The sequence below is a fragment of the Triticum dicoccoides genome, chromosome 4A, assembly GCF_002162155.2.
Source record: "Triticum dicoccoides isolate Atlit2015 ecotype Zavitan chromosome 4A, WEW_v2.0, whole genome shotgun sequence".
Lineage (NCBI taxonomy): Eukaryota > Viridiplantae > Streptophyta > Magnoliopsida > Poales > Poaceae > Triticum > Triticum dicoccoides.
In genome coordinates, this window is record NC_041386.1 from 58598150 (window position 1) to 58616786 (window position 18637).

Consider the following 18637-nt stretch of genomic DNA (forward strand, 5'->3'; position numbering starts at 1 on the left):
TCCGTTGACCTGCTGACGTCACACTGACGTCAGGCTGAGGCAATAATGATTTTCTGGAATTATTCTAATATAGGAAATTCCAGAATATAATTTAAACTTCAAAAATTCATAACTTTTATTCTGTAACTCCAAATCAGACAAATTATATATGAAAAATGATCAGAAAAATCCAATCTATCCATCTGTACTATTTTCATGCATGACTAAACAAGTTAACTTGATGTTTAATGCAAAACAAGGAAAAGCACTTTAAAAGGCCATGTTTGAGTTTGAAATTTGAATCTTTGATTCAAATTGGTTCAAACCCTTCTGGTTTTAGTTGCATTAGCCCAACACACTCATATTGCCATGTTTCATGCATGCATCATATTGTTGCACATTGTTTGGTGATGGTTGTGTATCGGTGTCCCTTGCGACAGGTTCTGTCTCCGAGGAGTATCGTGATTACCCTAACGAAGAACCGTATCAGTGCATCGAACCATCAGGCAAGCAACCAACCATTTGATCATATCGATACAATCCCATGTTCTCGCTCCTGCTCTCTTTTACTGCATTAAGACAACGCGTTTCAAACTGCTGTGTGTTACGGTAGTTGAACCCATTTCCTCTGCATGACCTGTCATTGCCACAGTAACTAGATGAAACCCACTAGCATGTGTAGGAGTTGATTGAGCCATATGTATGTGTTGTTCCTACCTTGCTATGCCTGCTATGCTTAGAGTCGTGTCAGGTCTGGTTCATCTGGGTGATGGGCTAGAGTGAAATGATTATGTCGGTAATGAGAGTGGTGTGGTGAACACGATTTGGTAAAGGTATCGATGAGAGGCCATGTAGGAGTACATGGTGGGTTGTTTCATTGAAGCCGACCTTAAGCACTGAGATCTGTATGTGTGATTTAAGAATCAGCTACTACCATGCATTGGGCCCGAAACCGATGGACCCTCTCGGCTTCTTATTCACCCTAGTTCTCCTTCCAGGAGTTGCAAGTAGTTTCTGGTGTTTGTAGCCTACTGGAGGCCGTGGACAGCAATGACCGTAGGGGTGGGCTGTGATGCGGTAGGTACATGGCACGGTGTACCGAATACCCGTTAGGTATCTCGGGAACCCTGTTCACATCGTTCGGGGCCGTATGGGAAACCTCGGCCGGACTCCCTGCGGATGGAACCTGGATAGGCGATAAACCTGGACTGGAGACTTAGGTGATTAGGTAGGTCGTGGCCGACACCCACGTTGGGCTTCCGCTTGAAGGTTGCCGAGTACATGTCGTGTAAACAACGGTAAGTGGTGAGAGCGTGTATGAAGAAGTACACCCCTGCAGGGTTAACATGATCTATTCGAATAGCCGCGTCCGCGGTAAAGGACTACTTGGTTGCCTATACAGTTCATAGACAAGTAAATGGAAACTATTAAAAGCCTCAAGATAAGTGTGAGTGCCGAGGATGGCTCTTCCGTAGGAAGACGGAGGCGGATCCTCGGTAGTGTATTGAAGTGGTGAGTAGTGGACTCGTGTACGCAAAACCATTTCAAGTTGGAGTCTCGTAGGTTAGCCTAGCCAAGAGTCAAAGCTGGCTTGCTGCAATAACTCCACCAACCCTTCTTGATAAATATGCATGTATGTAGGATCTGATGTAAGTCTTGCTGAGTACCTTTGTACTCATGTTGCTATAGTTTACATTTTACAGAAGACGCTGCAACCCCTTCTGATGGGTTCTACGTAGACGTTGACATCAACGAGTAGGCTAAAGGCCCAGGTGGTGATCCTGAGCTTGTGAAGGACCATGTAGTATAGTTAGGCTTTCCAAGCCTCTTTTATTTTACTAGTGGTCTGTACTCAGACAAGTTACTTCCGCTGCTGGTTTGTATGACTGTATGACTTGAATGCTGGGTCGTGAGACCCGTACCTTTGTGTATGTTATGTATGGCTCCCTGAGCCTTAAATAAGGTACTTGTGTCGTAGAGTCATGTTGTGATGCTTCGTTGTATTTGCACATATCGAGCATATTGTGTGTATGATTGAAATGCTTGGTATGTGTGGGATCTGACTATCTAGTTGTTTATCTTTAGTAGCCTCTCTTACCGGGAAATGTCTCCTAGTGTTACCGCTGAGCCATGGTAGCTTGCTACTGCTCTGGAACACTTAGGCCGGCCGGCATGTGTCCTTCTTCGTTCCTGTGTCTGTCCCTTCGGGGAAATGTCACGCATTGAGTACCGGAGTCCTGTTAGCCCGCTACAGCCCGGTTTACCGAAGTCCTGCTAGCCCAGTGCTATAGCCCGGACCCACTTGCTGATGACCGACACGTTCGAAGCTGGGTCATGGATGCCTGTCCCTGTAAGTCTATGCCACTTTGGGTTTACGACTAGTCATGTCAGCCCGGGCTCCTTATCATATGGATGCTAGCGACACTATCATATACGTGAGCCAAAAGGCGCAAACGGTCCCGGGCAAAGGTAAGGCGACACCCGTGGGGATACCGTGCGTGAGGCCGCAAAGTGATATGAGGTGTTACCGGCTAGATCGATGTGACATCGAGTCGGGGTCCTGACAGCGTTGGCATCAGAGCCGGACTGCCTGTAGGTTCTCCAAGCCAAACTGGTCGATGTTGAGTCTAGAAATTCTTTAGTTATATGTAGGGGAATTGTTTGTGGGTTGGAACGTAGGGCTCTTTTTACTCCTCTATCTGATGACATTCTGATCTGAGTCAGTCTATTCTTCCACCGGGGGTTAAGGAATTAGGATCTATTCTCTCTATCAGGTTCACGTGTTACTAATCAGTAGTACCTTACAGGTTTGATGGATACAAGCCTAGTTCAGTTCTTCTACCACGTTATGTTGTTAGGATGGTTTCAGAACTTTGATATGATGATGTTGAGTGTGTATGAAATCCCTTGTCAAATGTCTCAAAGTCCTTCTTGAGAATTTACAGCTGTTATGCTGCCGAAATTTTGCTAGAAATTCTAATGCCTTTGCATTATGATTGTGCTTTCAGATGGCCACTCGCGACCTCAATCAAGTGGTTCGCCTGACCCGATGCCTAGATGTACCCGGCCATACTGCCATGTTGGTCAGGGTAATGACTGAGGCTGGATACCACTGGTATCCTGAGTACACGGTCGAAGAGCAATTCCGAGACTTTAATCAAAGCCAGTATCTCTGCACTGTCAGGATATTTCCATCTTATCCTGGGTCCACTGAGCCCCTTCACTGCTCCTATGGACTCGGGGTTACTATTGAGATGGTTGTGCAGGACGCCGCCTACTCTATGATGACCATCATGCGAGTCAGATCTGGTCTATTTCGGGACTCTGATTTCCGGTATATGCCAGGATCACTTCCGGGAGCACAAGGGTATCTTCAGGCTATCTATGCTGACCCCACTCAGGAGGATTCACGGACTCGCACCACTGCTGAGATGCTCGAGGATAAGGACCGTGAAAATCGGGCCTTGAGGTTAGAGCTCTTCAATACCCGTGCTGACCATTGGGCCACATTGACTCGGTTCGCACCGGCGGTGCAAGCTGGATATTCGGATATGCGCGATCTCTATCCTGTGAGATCTGCTCTGCCAGACGTGATGGGTTGGCGTGATGTAGGAGGCATCACCCCACCTCGCGGTCCCCGCAGGCCACCGTCTGTTGGTCCAAGACCCCATCCTAGTCCCTATGGTCCACAAGCTCCGCGAGATCGTCTGTTTTCGGATGATCATGTTGAGCTTCCAGGCTATGGAGGTGACTTCTACGAGGACTACTACGGATCGATCTGAGTTAGTGGTAGTATCACTAGTTCGCACTATCTGTGTCGACTATCGTCCCGCGTGACTCGTGGGATATGACCTAGTTTGTACTCTTTCCGGAGGTGTAGAAAAATAATGTATAGGAGCTTGGGATGCCTCCGATGAGATGTAATCCTCTTTTCACCGTAATAGTACTTTGTTTGGTCTTGTACTAAACCCTGTATGGTGTGTATGACGATGGAATAAAGAAGCAGTTTCTGTATCTACCATGTCATACGGATGATCATCTTGCATTTCGAGTTATTCCTTACATTTTGTATTCTATGTCGGAATTTTATCATCCTGACTAAATCATTGTCTTGTTTACCTAGGATGGTCAACACGCGCACTAACCCTGCTCCTCAAGAGCAGGCCGAAGGCAGTGAAGTCAGGGATGCAAATCTGCCTCATCTTCCTTCCCTAGCCGAGGTTATGATGGAAGCTGAGAGAAACAAGCGGGAGACCAACCGTTTGTTGGAGCGTATTGAACAGAACACAGCACACCATCAGAGGACTAACGTGGTGTCACTCAGTGATTTTATCAAATTACATCCACCCACGTTCCACCACTCCGTCGAGCCCCTCGACGCTGATGACTGGCTTCGCAGTATCTCTCACAAGCTGCGATCCGCGCTAGTAGCTGAGGCTGACAAGGTCACCTTTGCTGCATATCATCTTGAAGGCCCCGCCAGTCTATGGTGGGAGAATTATGGAGCTATGCGCCCAGCGGGCCATGTCACTACTTGGGCTGAATTCAATGAGGCTTTCCGTGAACATCACATTCCGGAGGGTCTCATGGACCGTAAACGTGAGGAATTCTGCAATTTCACCCAAGGCCGACTCTCTGTGGATGCTTACAGCAGGGAGTTTGGTAACCTCGCACGATATGCAACTGAGGAAGTTTCTACTGATGCCAAGAAGCAAGCAAGGTTCCATAAGGGACTTAGTCCTGAGCTTCGCCGCGACCTCCATCTGCATGAGTGCACATCTTTTCAGAAACTTGTTAACAAAGCCATCAGTGCTGAAACTGGTCAGACTGATTATGACGCAACACGCAAGCATGGCCGTGACATGGGTTCCTCATCCGGTGCTGGTCCTCAGAAGCGCCGCGTGTGGGTGCCCAACACCGCCCTGCCCCCCAGGTTCACACCGAGGCCATCTTTCCACGCGCCTCGCCCTGTTCCACAGTCTACTCCAGCCAAGCCCTATGGGGGTCCAACCAACAATGTTCCTCCACGTACCAGTTCCGTGACTTGTTTCAAGTGTGGGGAATCTGGCCACTATATGCGTGAGTGTCCCCAGACCAACCCCAACCAATCTGCTAAAGCTGTTGGTCGTGGCAAGCCGACAGGAAAAGTGTTCCACGCCAAGCCGGCCACCGCTACACGTGGCCATGTCAACTGTATCTCAGCCGAGGAAGCTCAAGAAGATCCCAACGTCGTTCTTGGTACGCTTCTTGTTAATTGCCACCCGGCATCTGTTCTTTTCGATACAGGAGCATCTCATTCATTTATATCCGAGAGCTATGCTCGTCTGCATAACACCGCATTCTGTGACATGCCATCCTCTATGGTAATCCAAACTCCGGGATCCAAATGGCAAACTTCTAGAGTAAGCCATGGTAACGAAATCCAAGTCGACAGACTTGTTTTTCTCGCATCTTTGATAGCCCTTAAATCTTCGGATATTAATATCATTTTGGGTATGGACTGGATGTCAGCTCATCATGCCAAAATTGATTGCTTCTCTAGGACTGTTCAACTCACCCATCCTTCGGGGAAGATAGTCAATGTCTTGACCCAATTAGCCAAGCGACAGTTATATTCTCTTAACGCCAGCCCTTTGCCAGACCTTGAGGACGTTCCGGTAGTCCGTGACTTTCCGGATGTCTTCCCAGAGGAATTGCCAGGTGTTCCACCTGACAGGGATGTTGAGTTCGTAATAGACCTCATTCCAGGAACCGTTCCGATTGCTAGAAGACCCTATAAGATGGCACCACTAGAACTAGCCGAGCTTAAGAAACAACTCGATGAGTCCTTGAAAAAGGGTTTCATCCGACCTAGCTCATCTCCGTGGGCTTGCCCCGTCCTATTCGTCAAGAAGAAGGATGGTACGGACCGGATGGTTGTAGATTACCGACCTGTCAATTTGGTCACAATCAAGAATAAATATCCGCTCCCCAGGATCAACGACCTGTATGATCAGCTCGCTGGATCCTCAGTCTTCTCCAAGATGGATTTGAGGTTGGGCTACCATCAAATCAAAATCAGAAGCGGGGACATCCCTAAAACGGCCTTTGTTACTCGTTATGGGCAATACGAGTACACCGTCATGTCCTTCGGATTAACCAACGCTCCAGCCACCTTTTCTCGGTTAATGAACTCAATCTTCATGGAGTATCTGGATAAATTCGTCGTAGTTTATCTCGATGATATACTCATCTACTCTAAGAACAAGGAAGAACATGCCGAACATCTAAGGCTAGTGTTGCAGAAACTTCGAGAGCATCGCCTTTATGCCAAGTTTTCCAAATGTGAATTTTGGTTGTCAGAAGTGACCTATCTGGGTCATGTAATATCCGGTAAAGGTATTGCTGTTAACCCTGAGCGAGTTCAAGCTGTCCTTAATTGGACTCCACCTGAATCGGTCAAGCAAGTTAGGAGTTTTCTGGGCTTAGCGAGCTATTGTCGTCGCTTTGTCGAGAACTTCTCCAAAGTTGCCAAACCTCTAACCGAACTCCTCAAGAAAGATAAGAAGTTCGAATGGACTCCACAATGTGAGCACAGCTTTCAGGAACTGAAAAGACGCCTGACTTCTGCTCCCGTACTGGTACCGCCAGACTTCTCCAAGGACTTTGTTATCTACTGCGACGCCTCGCGACAAGGACTAGGTTGCATTCTCATGCAAGATCGACACGTAATTGCCTACGCTTCACGGCAATTGCACCCACATGAGGAGAATTATCCTACCCATGATCTAGAGCTTGCAGCCGTAGTCTATGCACTCAAGACCTGGCGACATTACCTCCTCGGTAACCGTTGCGAAATATTCACTGATCACCAAAGTCTGAAGTACATCTTCACCCAACCGGATTTGAATCTCAGACAAATACGTTGGGTGGAGTTGATCACAGACTTCGACTTAGGAATAACCTACACCCCAGGGAAAGCCAACGTCATGGCTGATGCGCTAAGTCGTAAATCTTATTGTAACAACCTGATGTTACAACAAAGTCAACCGCTTCTCCATGAGGAATTTCGGAAGCTTAACCTTCACATTGTTCCTCAAGGTTTTCTCTCCACCTTGGTGGCGAAACCTACCCTTACGGATCAGATCATCAAAGCACAGAAGGTAGATCCGGGAATTTCCCGCATCAAGAGAAACATCAAGAAAGGAGTTGCGAATTGTTTCTCCATTGATGATCAAGGGGTCGTATACTTCGGGAATCGACTAGTGGTTCCCAAGGTGCGAAACCTGAGGCGATTGATCCTTAAGGAAGCTCATGAATCTCCTCTCACCATTCATCCCGGTAGTACCAAGATGTATCAGGACCTACGCCAGAGGTTCTGGTGGACTAGGATGAAGAGAGAAATTGCTCAGTATATTGCTAATTGCGATGTTTGTCGTCGTGTAAAAGCAGAGCATCAACGGCCTGCTGGCACCCTTCAACCTTTAGCTATTCCTGAATGGAAATGGGATAAAATTGGTATGGATTTCATTACCGGTTTTCCCAGGACCAAGAGAGGGAATAATGCTATTTTTGTTGTTGTCGATCGTCTTTCCAAAGTAGCCCATTTCCTACCTGTTCGTGAGAGTATAACCGCTAGTCAGCTGGCAGACTTATACATCTCCCGGATAGTGTCTCTCCATGGTGTCCCTTTGGAAATTAACTCGGATCGAGGAAGTATTTTCACCTCTCGATTTTGGGAAAGTTTCCAAAATGCTATGGGAACCCGTCTCTCCTTTAGCACCGCTTTCCACCCTCAGTTGAGTGGTCAAGTGGAACGCGTCAACCAGATTCTAGAAGACATGCTTCGAGCCTCTGTTATCTCATTCGGAATGGATTGGGAGAAGTGCCTTCCATTTGCCGAATTCGCTTACAACAACAGCTATCAGTCTAGCTTGGGTAAAGCCCCTTTTGAAGTTCTCTATGGACGACGGTGTCGAACACCCCTTAACTGGTCAGAGACCGGGGAAAGACAATTCTTTGGCCCGGATATGATTCAGGAAGCAGAAGAGCAAGTTCGCATCGTTCGTGAAAAATTGAAAACCGCCCAATCCCGTCAGAAGAGTCAATATGACCGAAAACATAAGGCTATGACTTTCGAGGTTGACGAGAAGGCTTACCTTCGGGTTACCCCTCTGAAGGGAACCCATCGTTTCGGTATCAAAGGCAAATTGGCTCCTCGTTACATTGGACCTTTTCGCATTCTCGCCAAACGAGGAGAGGTTGCCTACCAGTTGGAACTACCTCCGCACCTCTCCAGAGTCCACGATGTTTTCCACGTTTCTCAACTCAGGCGTTGCTTCTCGGATCCTATCCGTGGAGTGGACCACGAAACGCTTGATCTCCAAGATAATCTTACATATCGAGAGTACCCCATTCGTATCCTCGATCAGGTCGAGCGTACCACTCGACGTCATAATATCAAGTTTCTCAAAGTACAATGGTCGCACCATTCTGAGGATGAAGCAACTTGGGAAAGGGAGGATCGTCTTCGACTCGAGTATCCCGCCTTCTTCCCGGAGGAACCCAAATCTCGGGACGAGATTCTTTTGAGTGGGGGTGAGTTGTCACATCCTAGTTAGCCATGCATTAGAGTGCTGCATCATGTTTACTCTTTCATCAGAAACCAGAAATGGGGATGACAGAACCCCCAGTTCCCTCTGAAACCAACTAGGGTTACTAAAATAATTTTTCAATGAACCTGAAATGCCCTTCTAAAATGCCCATCATTTTTGTCTTGGTTCAGAACCTCTGCCAAAAGTGGTGCACATTTTTCTAGGCCATCTTAGGGTTTTTGAATTAAATCATAAGTATTTGAATTTGGGCATTTAAAATTATATGAAATATTTAAATGCTCAAATAACTCCAAACTAAAATGTTTCATGTTGGAAATAATCCAACTATGGACCAGGAGTAGTTTGGTGATTTTTGGAGTTGCCTAAGTATTTTATTAAATTCAACAAAGTTGCAGAAGTATTAAAAAACAGAAAATAGAAGGAAAATAGAAAAGGCTTACCTGGCGCCCAGCACCCGGCCCACCTGCCGGCCCAGCCCAGCACCGCGCCAGCGAGCTGCTTGCCGGCCAGGCAGGCAGGCAGGTGCTCGACAGCGAGCACCGCATGGGTGCCACGCACCTGCTCGCCGCCTCGCCGCCTCCCTCGCCCGGCTAACGCCGTGAATCGGCCTCCCTCTCTCCCCCGAACCCCCCAGACACCCCCTCTCCTCTCCAGCTCCTCCCCCTCGCACGCCCCAGCCATGGCCGACGCCATCGCCGCCACCCCCTCGCCGTAGCCACGCCCTCCGTCCACCCCACGCCGTGCCACCGTGTCCAGGAGCTCCGCCGCCGTCCACTTCATCGAGCTAGCCGAGCCCCGTGTGCTCGTGCGGCCCGAGACCACCGCACCGACCTCGCCCGAGCTCGCCGTCGCCGGAGATCCCCTTCAACGCCGTCGCCGCCTCAGCTCGTCCCCGACCCCGCCGGTGGCCTCTACGGGAGCGCTGTGAGCCTAGCTACTCCTCCGACCCTCCCTCTCTCATTCCCGAGCCGTGTAGCCACCGTACGAGGATCACACGCCCGCACCGCCGCGGATCTCGTCGCCGACGTGCTTCCGGCCACCCTCCGGCCACAAGCTGGTGTCCATCTTACTCACCGAGTCCCGCAGCACTTAGCTAGCCACTCCCCAAGCCTCACCGACCCCTCTAGCACCAAGTTCATCTTCGGCCGAACCTCGGTGGCCGCCAAGGTCGTCGCCGGCGCCAACTCCGGCCACCCCGACCCCAATGGACTCCACCAAGAGCTGCGGCTTGTCCTCAGCTCCACTCCGGTGGTCTCCGCGACCCATTTGGCGGCCGAAATGGCCAAAACCACTCCCGCCGCCGCGTCGGGCTCGCCGGCGGCTAAACGCCGGCGCCGCTGGCATTGACTTTGACCACGGGTGGGCCCTGGTTGACTCCCCTGAGTCAATGACAGGTGGGGCCCAGCCCTGTTAATTAAACAGGATTAGTTTTAATTAAACTTTAATTAAAATAATCACCCTGACATGCGGGACCCACTATCAGGTTTGACCCTGACGTGTTTCCGTTGACCTGCTGACGTCACACTGATGTCAGGCTGACGCAATAATGATTTTTTGGAATTATTCTAATATAGGAAATTCCAGAATATAATTTAAACTTCAAAAATTCATAACTTTTATTCTGTAACTCCAAATCAGACAAATTATATATGAAAAATGATCAGAAAAATCCAATCTATCCATCTGTACTATTTTCATGCATGACTAAACAAGTTAACTTGATGTTTAATGCAAAACAAGGAAAAGCACTTTAAAAGGCCATGTTTGAGTTTGAAATTTGAATCTTTGATTCAAATTGGTTCAAACCCTTCTGGTTTTAGTTGCATTAGCCCAACACACTCATATTGCCATGTTTCATGCATGCATCATATTGTTGCACATTGTTTGGTGATGGTTGTGTATCGGTGTCCCTTGCGACAGGTTCTGTCTCCGAGGAGTATCGTGATTACCCTAACGAAGAACCGTATCAGTGCATCGAACCATCAGGCAAGCAACCAACCATTTGATCATATCGATACAATCCCATGTTCTCGCTCCTGCTCTCTTTTACTGCATTAAGACAACGCGTTTCCAACTGCTGTGTGTTACGGTAGTTGAACCCATTTCCTCTGCATGACCTGTCATTGCCACAGTAACTAGATGAAACCCACTAGCATGTGTAGGAGTTGATTGAGCCATATGTATGTGTTGTTCCTACCTTGCTATGCCTGCTATGCTTAGAGTCGTGTCAGGTCTGGTTCATCTGGGTGATGGGCTAGAGTGAAATGATTATGTCGGTAATGAGAGTGGTGTGGTGAACACGATTTGGTAAAGGTATCGATGAGAGGCCATGTAGGAGTACATGGTGGGTTGTTTCATTGAAGCCGACCTTAAGCACTGAGATCTGTATGTGTGATTTAAGAATCAGCTACTACCATGCATTGGGCCCGAAACCGATGGACCCTCTCGGCTTCTTATTCACCCTAGTTCTCCTTCCAGGAGTTGCAAGTAGTTTCTGGTGTTTGTAGCCTACTGGAGGCCGTGGACAGTGCTGACCGTAGGGGTGGGCTGTGATGCGGTAGGTACGTGGCACGGTGTACAGAATACCCGTTAGGTATCTCGGGAACCCTGTTCACATCGTTCGGGGCCGTATGGGAAACCTCGGCCGGACTCCCTGCGGATGGAACCTGGATAGGCGATAAACCTGGACTGGAGACTTAGGTGATTAGGTAGGTCGTGGCCGACACCCACGTTGGGCTTCCGCTTGAAGGTTGCCGAATACATGTCGTGTAAACGACGGTAAGTGGTGAGAGCGTGTATGAAGAAGTACACCCCTGCAGGGTTAACATGATCTATTCGAATAGCCGCGTCCGCGGTAAAGGACTACTTGGTTGCCTATACAGTTCATAGACAAGTAAATGGAAACTATTAAAAGCCTCAAGATAAGTGTGAGTGCCGAGGATGGCTCTTCCGTAGGAAGACGGAGGCGGATCCTCGGTAGTGTATTGAAGTGGTGAGTAGTGGACTCGTGTACGCAAAACCATTTCAAGTTGGAGTCTCGTAGGTTAGCCTAGCCAAGAGTCAAAGCTGGCTTGCTGCAATAACTCCACCAACCCTTCTTGATAAATATGCATGTATGTAGGATCTGATGTAAGTCTTGCTGAGTACCTTTGTACTCATGTTGCTATAGTTTACATTTTACAGAAGACGCTGCAACCCCTTCTGATGGGTTCTACGTAGACGTTGACATCAACGAGTAGGCTAAAGGCCCAGGTGGTGATCCTGAGCTTGTGAAGGACCATGTAGTATAGTTAGGCTTTCCAAGCCTCTTTTATTTTACTAGTGGTCTGTACTCAGACAAGTTACTTCCGCTGCTGGTTTGTATGATTGTATGACTTGAATGCTGGGTCGTGAGACTCGTACCTTTGTGTATGTTATGTATGGCTCCCTGAGCCTTAAATAAGGTACTTGTGTCGTAGAGTCATGTTGTGATGCTTCGTTGTATTTGCACATATCGAGCATATTGTGTGTATGATTGAAATGCTTGGTATGTGTGGGATCTGACTATCTAGTTGTTTATCTTTAGTAGCCTCTCTTACCGGGAAATGTCTCCTAGTGTTACCGCTGAGCCATGGTAGCTTGCTACTGCTCTGGAACACTTAGGCTGGCCGGCATGTGTCCTTCTTCGTTCCTGTGTCTGTCCCTTCGGGGAAATGTCACGCATTGAGTACCGGAGTCCTGTTAGCCCGCTACAGCCCGGTTTACCGAGGTCCTGCTAGCCCAGTGCTACAGCCCGGACCCACTTGCTGATGACCGACACGTTCGAAGCTGGGTCATGGATGCCTGTCCCTGTAAGTCTGTGCCACTTTGGGTTTACGACTAGTCATGTCAGCCCGGGCTCCTTATCATATGGATGCTAGCAACACTATCATATACGTGAGCCAAAAGGCGCAAACGGTCCCGGGCAAAGGTAAGGCGACACCCGTGGGGATACCGTGCGTGAGGCCGCAAAGTGATATGAGGTGTTACCGGCTAGATCGATGTGACATTGAGTCGGGGTCCTGACATCTACCGTTGGCATCTTTGGTATCCTAAGTGCCCGGATTTCTTGATGTGTTGTTGCTGCGAGCGAACCAGCTATCCTTGCCTGAGCAAAAGCGGGTCATGAGTGTCGTGAGGGCTTCCATAGACTTCGGCTTCTCAAGGCCGAGGTGGCGGGCAAGCCACTCGTCACGGATGTTGTGCTTGAATGCCGCTAGGGCCTCTGCATCCGCACAGTTGAAAATTTGGTTTTTCTTAGTGAGGAACCGTGTCCAGAATTTCCTGGCCGATTCCCCTCGCTGCTGAGTTATATGGCTCAAGTCATCAGCATCCGGTGGTCGCAATAAGTGCCCTGGAAGTTGTCAAGGAATGCGTCTTCCAGATCCTCCCAACTGCCGACGGAGTCTGCTGGCAAGCTATTCAGCCAATGCCAAGCTGGTCCTTTGAGTTTTAGTGGGAGGTACTTGATGGCATGTAGATCATCACCGCGAGCCATGTGGATGTGAAGGAGGAAATCCTCAATCGATACCGCGGGATCTGTTGTACCATCATAAGATTCGATATTTACGGGTTTAAAACCCTCTAGGAATCCGTGATCCATAACTTCATCAGTGAAGCATAGGGGGTGTGCGGCGCCTCTGTGCCAGGCTATATCACGACGCAGTTCATATGAGTCTTGTCTGCTGTATTCGGCCCGGCCGTATTTACCTTTGGTGTATCCGGCACGACGATCATCGTCCCGCGTTGGCGCACGCTCCCGTGACCCATATATTAACCTTGCGAGTTTTGCCTTACTGTCCAATACGTCTCGCGGGTCCCGTGTGTTGCCCCGGGCCTTGGTATTTTTGGTTGAGTGGCGGCGGGGTGCGGGCTGAACTTCGGGCTGAAACGCCTCTTCGGCTCGGCCACGCCATGGCCGGTCAGCCGCATCGTACACTGGTGATAGAGGTTTCAATGCTTCCTTCCCGACGTGAGGTAGCAACCTGCGTTTTGGGTAACTCTTGGAGGGGCGCTCGAGTTCGAATTCCACGGCCGCAAGGACTTCGGTCTATCTGTCTGCTAGCAAGTCTTGATCAGCTTGAAGCTATTGTTGCTTTTTATTCAGGCTATTTGCTGTGGCCATAAGCCGGAGTTTGAAGCGCTCCTGCTCGACAGGATCCTCAGGCAGGATAAATTCTTCGTCACCGAGGCTCACCTCGTCTTCGAAAAGAGGCATGTAATTGTCCTCCTCCGGTTCTCCATCTGTTTCCTGCTCTGGAGGGCTAGCTTGTTCATCCTCTGGCTCTACATCATGCTGGAGGGGATTGTGGTTGTCTTCGGCACTATCCGGAGTGTTATTGTCTCCTGTGCCGGTATCACTACTTTTGCTGTGGCGGGACTTAGAGCGGCGCCGCTGATGTCGGTGCTTGGGTTGCTTCTTGGAGGGGTCATCCTCCGCTGTCTCGTCGCCATTGCCTTCTTTGGGGGTGTCCACCATGTATATATCATATGATGAGGTAGCGGTCTAGCGCCCTGTGGGCGGTGGTTCCTGCTCGTCTCCTACATCATCGTCCATACCGTCGATGTCTTCGGAGTCGAAGTCGAGCATGTCGGTTAAATCGTTGACAGTGGCTACTAAGTGGGTGGTGGGTGGGCAGCGAATTTCTTCGTCGTCCGCATCCCATTCTAGTCGGACATAGTTCGGCCAAGGTTCTCCTGACAGGGAGAGAGACCTTAATGAATTTAGCACATCGCCGAAAGGCGAGTGCTGAAAGATATCCGTGGAGGTGAACTCCATGATTGGCGCCCAGTCGGATTCGACGGGTACGGATGTAAGCTGCTTGGAGTCCGTGGCCGGAGATGAATCCAGTGGTTCGGCGACACGGCTCTCGTAAGGGGTGCAGTCAGTATCCGGCTCTATCGCCACTGAGAGTGCGGCCTCCATGGCGGGGTCTATCCCTCCGCTCTCGGATGGCGCGATTTGCTCCGGATTGACGGCCGGAGTAGTTGCAGATGCGATCTCCCGAATATTGTCCGGCGGCAGAGTTACGTCATGCTCGTCGTGACTGTGCGGCACACCTGACATGGGCTCGAATCTGTCGAAGATCAAGTCTCCACGGATGTCGACAGTGTAGTTTAAGTTTCCGAACCTGACCTGATGGCCAGGGGCGTAGCTCTCGATCTGCTCCAGATGGCCAAGCGAAATGGCCCGCAGTGCGAAGCCGCCGAATACGAAGATCTATCCGGGGAGGAAAACCTCACCTTGGACCGCATCGTTACCAATGATCGAAGGGGCCATCGAGCCTTATGGTGACGGCACAGTGGAACTCTCAATGAAAGCACCAATGTCGGTGTCAAAATTGGCAGATCTCGGGTAGGGGGTCCCGAACTGTGCGTCTAAGGTGGATGGTAACAGGAGGCAAGGGACACGATGTTTACCCAGGTTCGGGCCCTCTTTAAGGAGTTAATACCCTATGTCCTACTTGATTGTTCTTGATGATATGAGTATTACAAGAGTTGATCTACCACGAGATCGTAGAGGCTAAACCCTAGAAGCTAGCCTATGGTCTGATTGTTTGTTGTCCTACGGACTAAACCCTCCAGTTTATATAGACGCCAGAGGGGGCTAGGGTTACACAGAGTCGGTTATAAGGGGGGAGATCTACATATCCGTATTGCCAAGCTTACCTTCCATGCCAAGGAAAGTTCCATCCGGATACGGGACAAAGTCTTCAATCTTGTATCTTCATATTCCAACAGTCCGGCCAAAGGATATAGTCCGGCTGTCCGGAGACCCCCTAATCCAGGACTCCCTCAACTGTAAAACCACCACCTGTGCAAGCTAAAGGCGGGTAAGTTTATTTGGAAATTAGGACGAACCGTGTGCGATAGACCAGCTAGCTAGAAATATAAAAACAAACTACCCGCCTTGAGCGTTGCAAAAATTGGCGGTTCCACTGTAACGCCCCGAGACTGATGTGCCAGGTGTCCTCCAGTTATTCGCTGTTGTTGCCTTGTCTTTGCTTGCGTGTGTTGGAAATATGCCCTAGAGGCAATAATAAATTAGTTATTATTATATTTCCTTGTTCATGATAATCGTTTATTATCCATGCTATAATTGTATTGATAGGAAACTCAGATACATGTGTGGATACATAGACAACACCATGTCCCTAGTAAGCCTCTAGTTGACTAGCTCATTGATCAATAGATGGTTACGGTTTCCTGACCATGGACATTGGATGTCATTGATAACGGGATCATATCATTAGGAGAATGATGTGATGGACAAGACCCAATCCTAAGCATAGCACTAGATCGTGTAGTTCGTATGCTAAAGCTTTTCTAATGTCAAGTATCATTTACTTAGACCATGAGATTGTGCAACTCCCGGATACCGTAGGAGTGCTTTGGGTGTGCCAAACGTCACAACGTAACTGGGTGGCTATAAAGGTACACTACGGGTATCTCCGAAAGTGTCTGTTGGGTTCGCACGAATCGAGACTGGGATTTGTCACTCCGTGTGACGGAGAGGTGTCTCTGGGCCCACTCGGTAGGACAGCATCATAATGTGCACAATGTGATCAAGGAGTTGATCACGGGATGATGTGTTACGGAACGAGTAAAGAGACTTGCCGGTAACGAGATTGAACAAGGTATCGGGATACCGACGATCGAATCTCGGGCAAGTATCGTACCGCTAGACAAAGGGAATTGTATACGGGATTGATTAAGTCCTTGACATCGTGGTTCATCCGATGAGATCATCGTGGAACATGTGGGAACCAACATGGGTATCCAGATCCCGCTGTTGGTTATTGACCGGAGAATGTCTCGGTCATGTCTGCATGGTTCCCGAACCCGTAGGGTCTACACACTTAAGGTTCGGTGACGCTAGGGTTAGAGATATTAGTATGCGGTAACCCGAAAGTTGTTCGGAGTCCCGGATGAGATCCCGGACGTCACAAGGAGTTCCGGAATGGTCCGGAGGTAAAGAATTATATATAGGAAGTGCTATTTCGGCCATCGGGACAAGTTTTGGGGTCACCAATATTGTATCGGGACCATCGGAAGGGTCCCGGGGGTCCACCGGGTGGGGCCACCTGCCCCGGGGGGCCACATGGGCTATAGGGGGTGCGCCTTGGCCTATATGGGCCAAGGGCACCAGCCCCAAGAGGCCCATGCGCCAAGAGAGAGGGAAAGGGGAGAGTCCTAAAGGGGGAAGGCACCTCCAAGGTGCCTTGGGGAGGATGGACTCCTCCCCCCCTTGGGCACACCCTTCCTTGGAGGAAGGGGCAAGGCTGCGCCCTTCCCCTCTCCCTTGGCCCTATATATAGTGGGGAAAGGGAGGGCAACCATACCTGAGCCCTGGCACCTCCCTCTCCCTCCCATGACACACCTCCTCCTCCCGCGGCGCTTGGCGAAGCCCTGTTGGAATCCCGCTACTTCCACCACCATGCCGTCGTGCTGTTGGATCTCCATCAACCTCTCCTCCCCCCTTGCTGGATCAAGAAGGAGGAGACATCGCCACTCCGTACGTGTGTTGAACGCGGAGGTGCCGTCCGTTCGGCGCTAGGATCATCAGTGATTTGGATCACGACGAGTACGACTCCATCAACCCCGTTCTCTTGAACGCTTCCGCGCGCGATCTACAAGGGTATGTAGATCCACTCCTCCCTCGTTGCTAGATGACTCCATAGATAGATCTTGGTGACACGTAGGAAAATTTTGAATTTCTGCTACGTTCCCCACAGTGGCATCATGAGCTAGGTCTATGCGTAGTTTCTATGCACGAGTAGAACACAAAGTAGTTGTGGGCGTTGATTTTGTTCAATATGCTTGCCGTTACTAGTCTTATCTTGATTCGGCGGCATCGTGGGATGAAGCGTCCCGGACCAACCTTACACGTATGCTTACGTGAGACCGGTTCCACCGACTGACATGCACTAGTTGCATTAGGTGGCTGGCGGGTGGCTGTCTCTCCCACTTTAGTCGGATCGGATTCGATGAGAAGGGTCCTTATGAAGGGTAAATAGCAATTGTCATATCACGTTGTGGTTTTTGCGTAGGTAAGAAACGTTCTTGCTAGAAACCCATAGCAGCCACGTAAAACATGCAAACAACAATTAGAGGACGTCTAACTTGTTTTTGCAGGGTATGCTATGTGATGTGATATGGCCAAAAGGATGTGATGAATGATATATGTGATGTATGAGATTGATCATGTTCTTGTAATAGGTATCACGACTTGCATGTCGATGACTATGACAACCGGCAGGAGCCATAGGAGTTGTCTTTATTTATTTATGACCTGCGTGTCAACTTAAACGTCATGTAATTACTTTACTTTATTGCTAAAGCGTTAGCCATAGTAGTAGAAGTAATAGATGACGAGACAACTTAAAGAAGACACGATGATGGAGATCATGGTGTCATGCCGGTGACAAGATGATCATGGAGCCCCAAGATGGAGATCAAAGGAGCTATATGATATTGGCCATATCATGTCACTATTATTTGATTGCATGTGATGTCTATCATGTTTATACATCTTATTTGCTTAGAACGACGGTAGTAAATAAGATGATCCCTCATTGCAATTTCAAGAATGTGTTCTCCCCTAACTGTGCACCGTTGCTAAAGTTCGTCGTTTCGAAGCACCACGTGATGATCGGGTGTGATAGATCCTTATGTTCACATACAACGGGTGTAAGACAGTTTTACACATGCAAAACACTTAGGGTTAACTTGACGAGCCTAGCATGTGCATAGACATGGCCTCGGAACACAGAAGACTGAAAGGTCGAGCATGAGTCGTATGGTAGATACGATCAACATGAAGATGTTCACCGATGATGACTAGTCCGTCTCACGTGATGATCGGACACGGCCTAGTTGACTCGGATCATGTAATCACTTAGATGACTAGAGGGATGTCTATCTAAGTGGGAGTTCATAAGATGAACTTAATTATCCTGAACATAGTCAAAAGGTCTTCGCAAATTATGTTGTAGCTCGCGCTTCAGTTCTACTGTTTAGATATGTTCCTAGAGAAAATTTAGTTG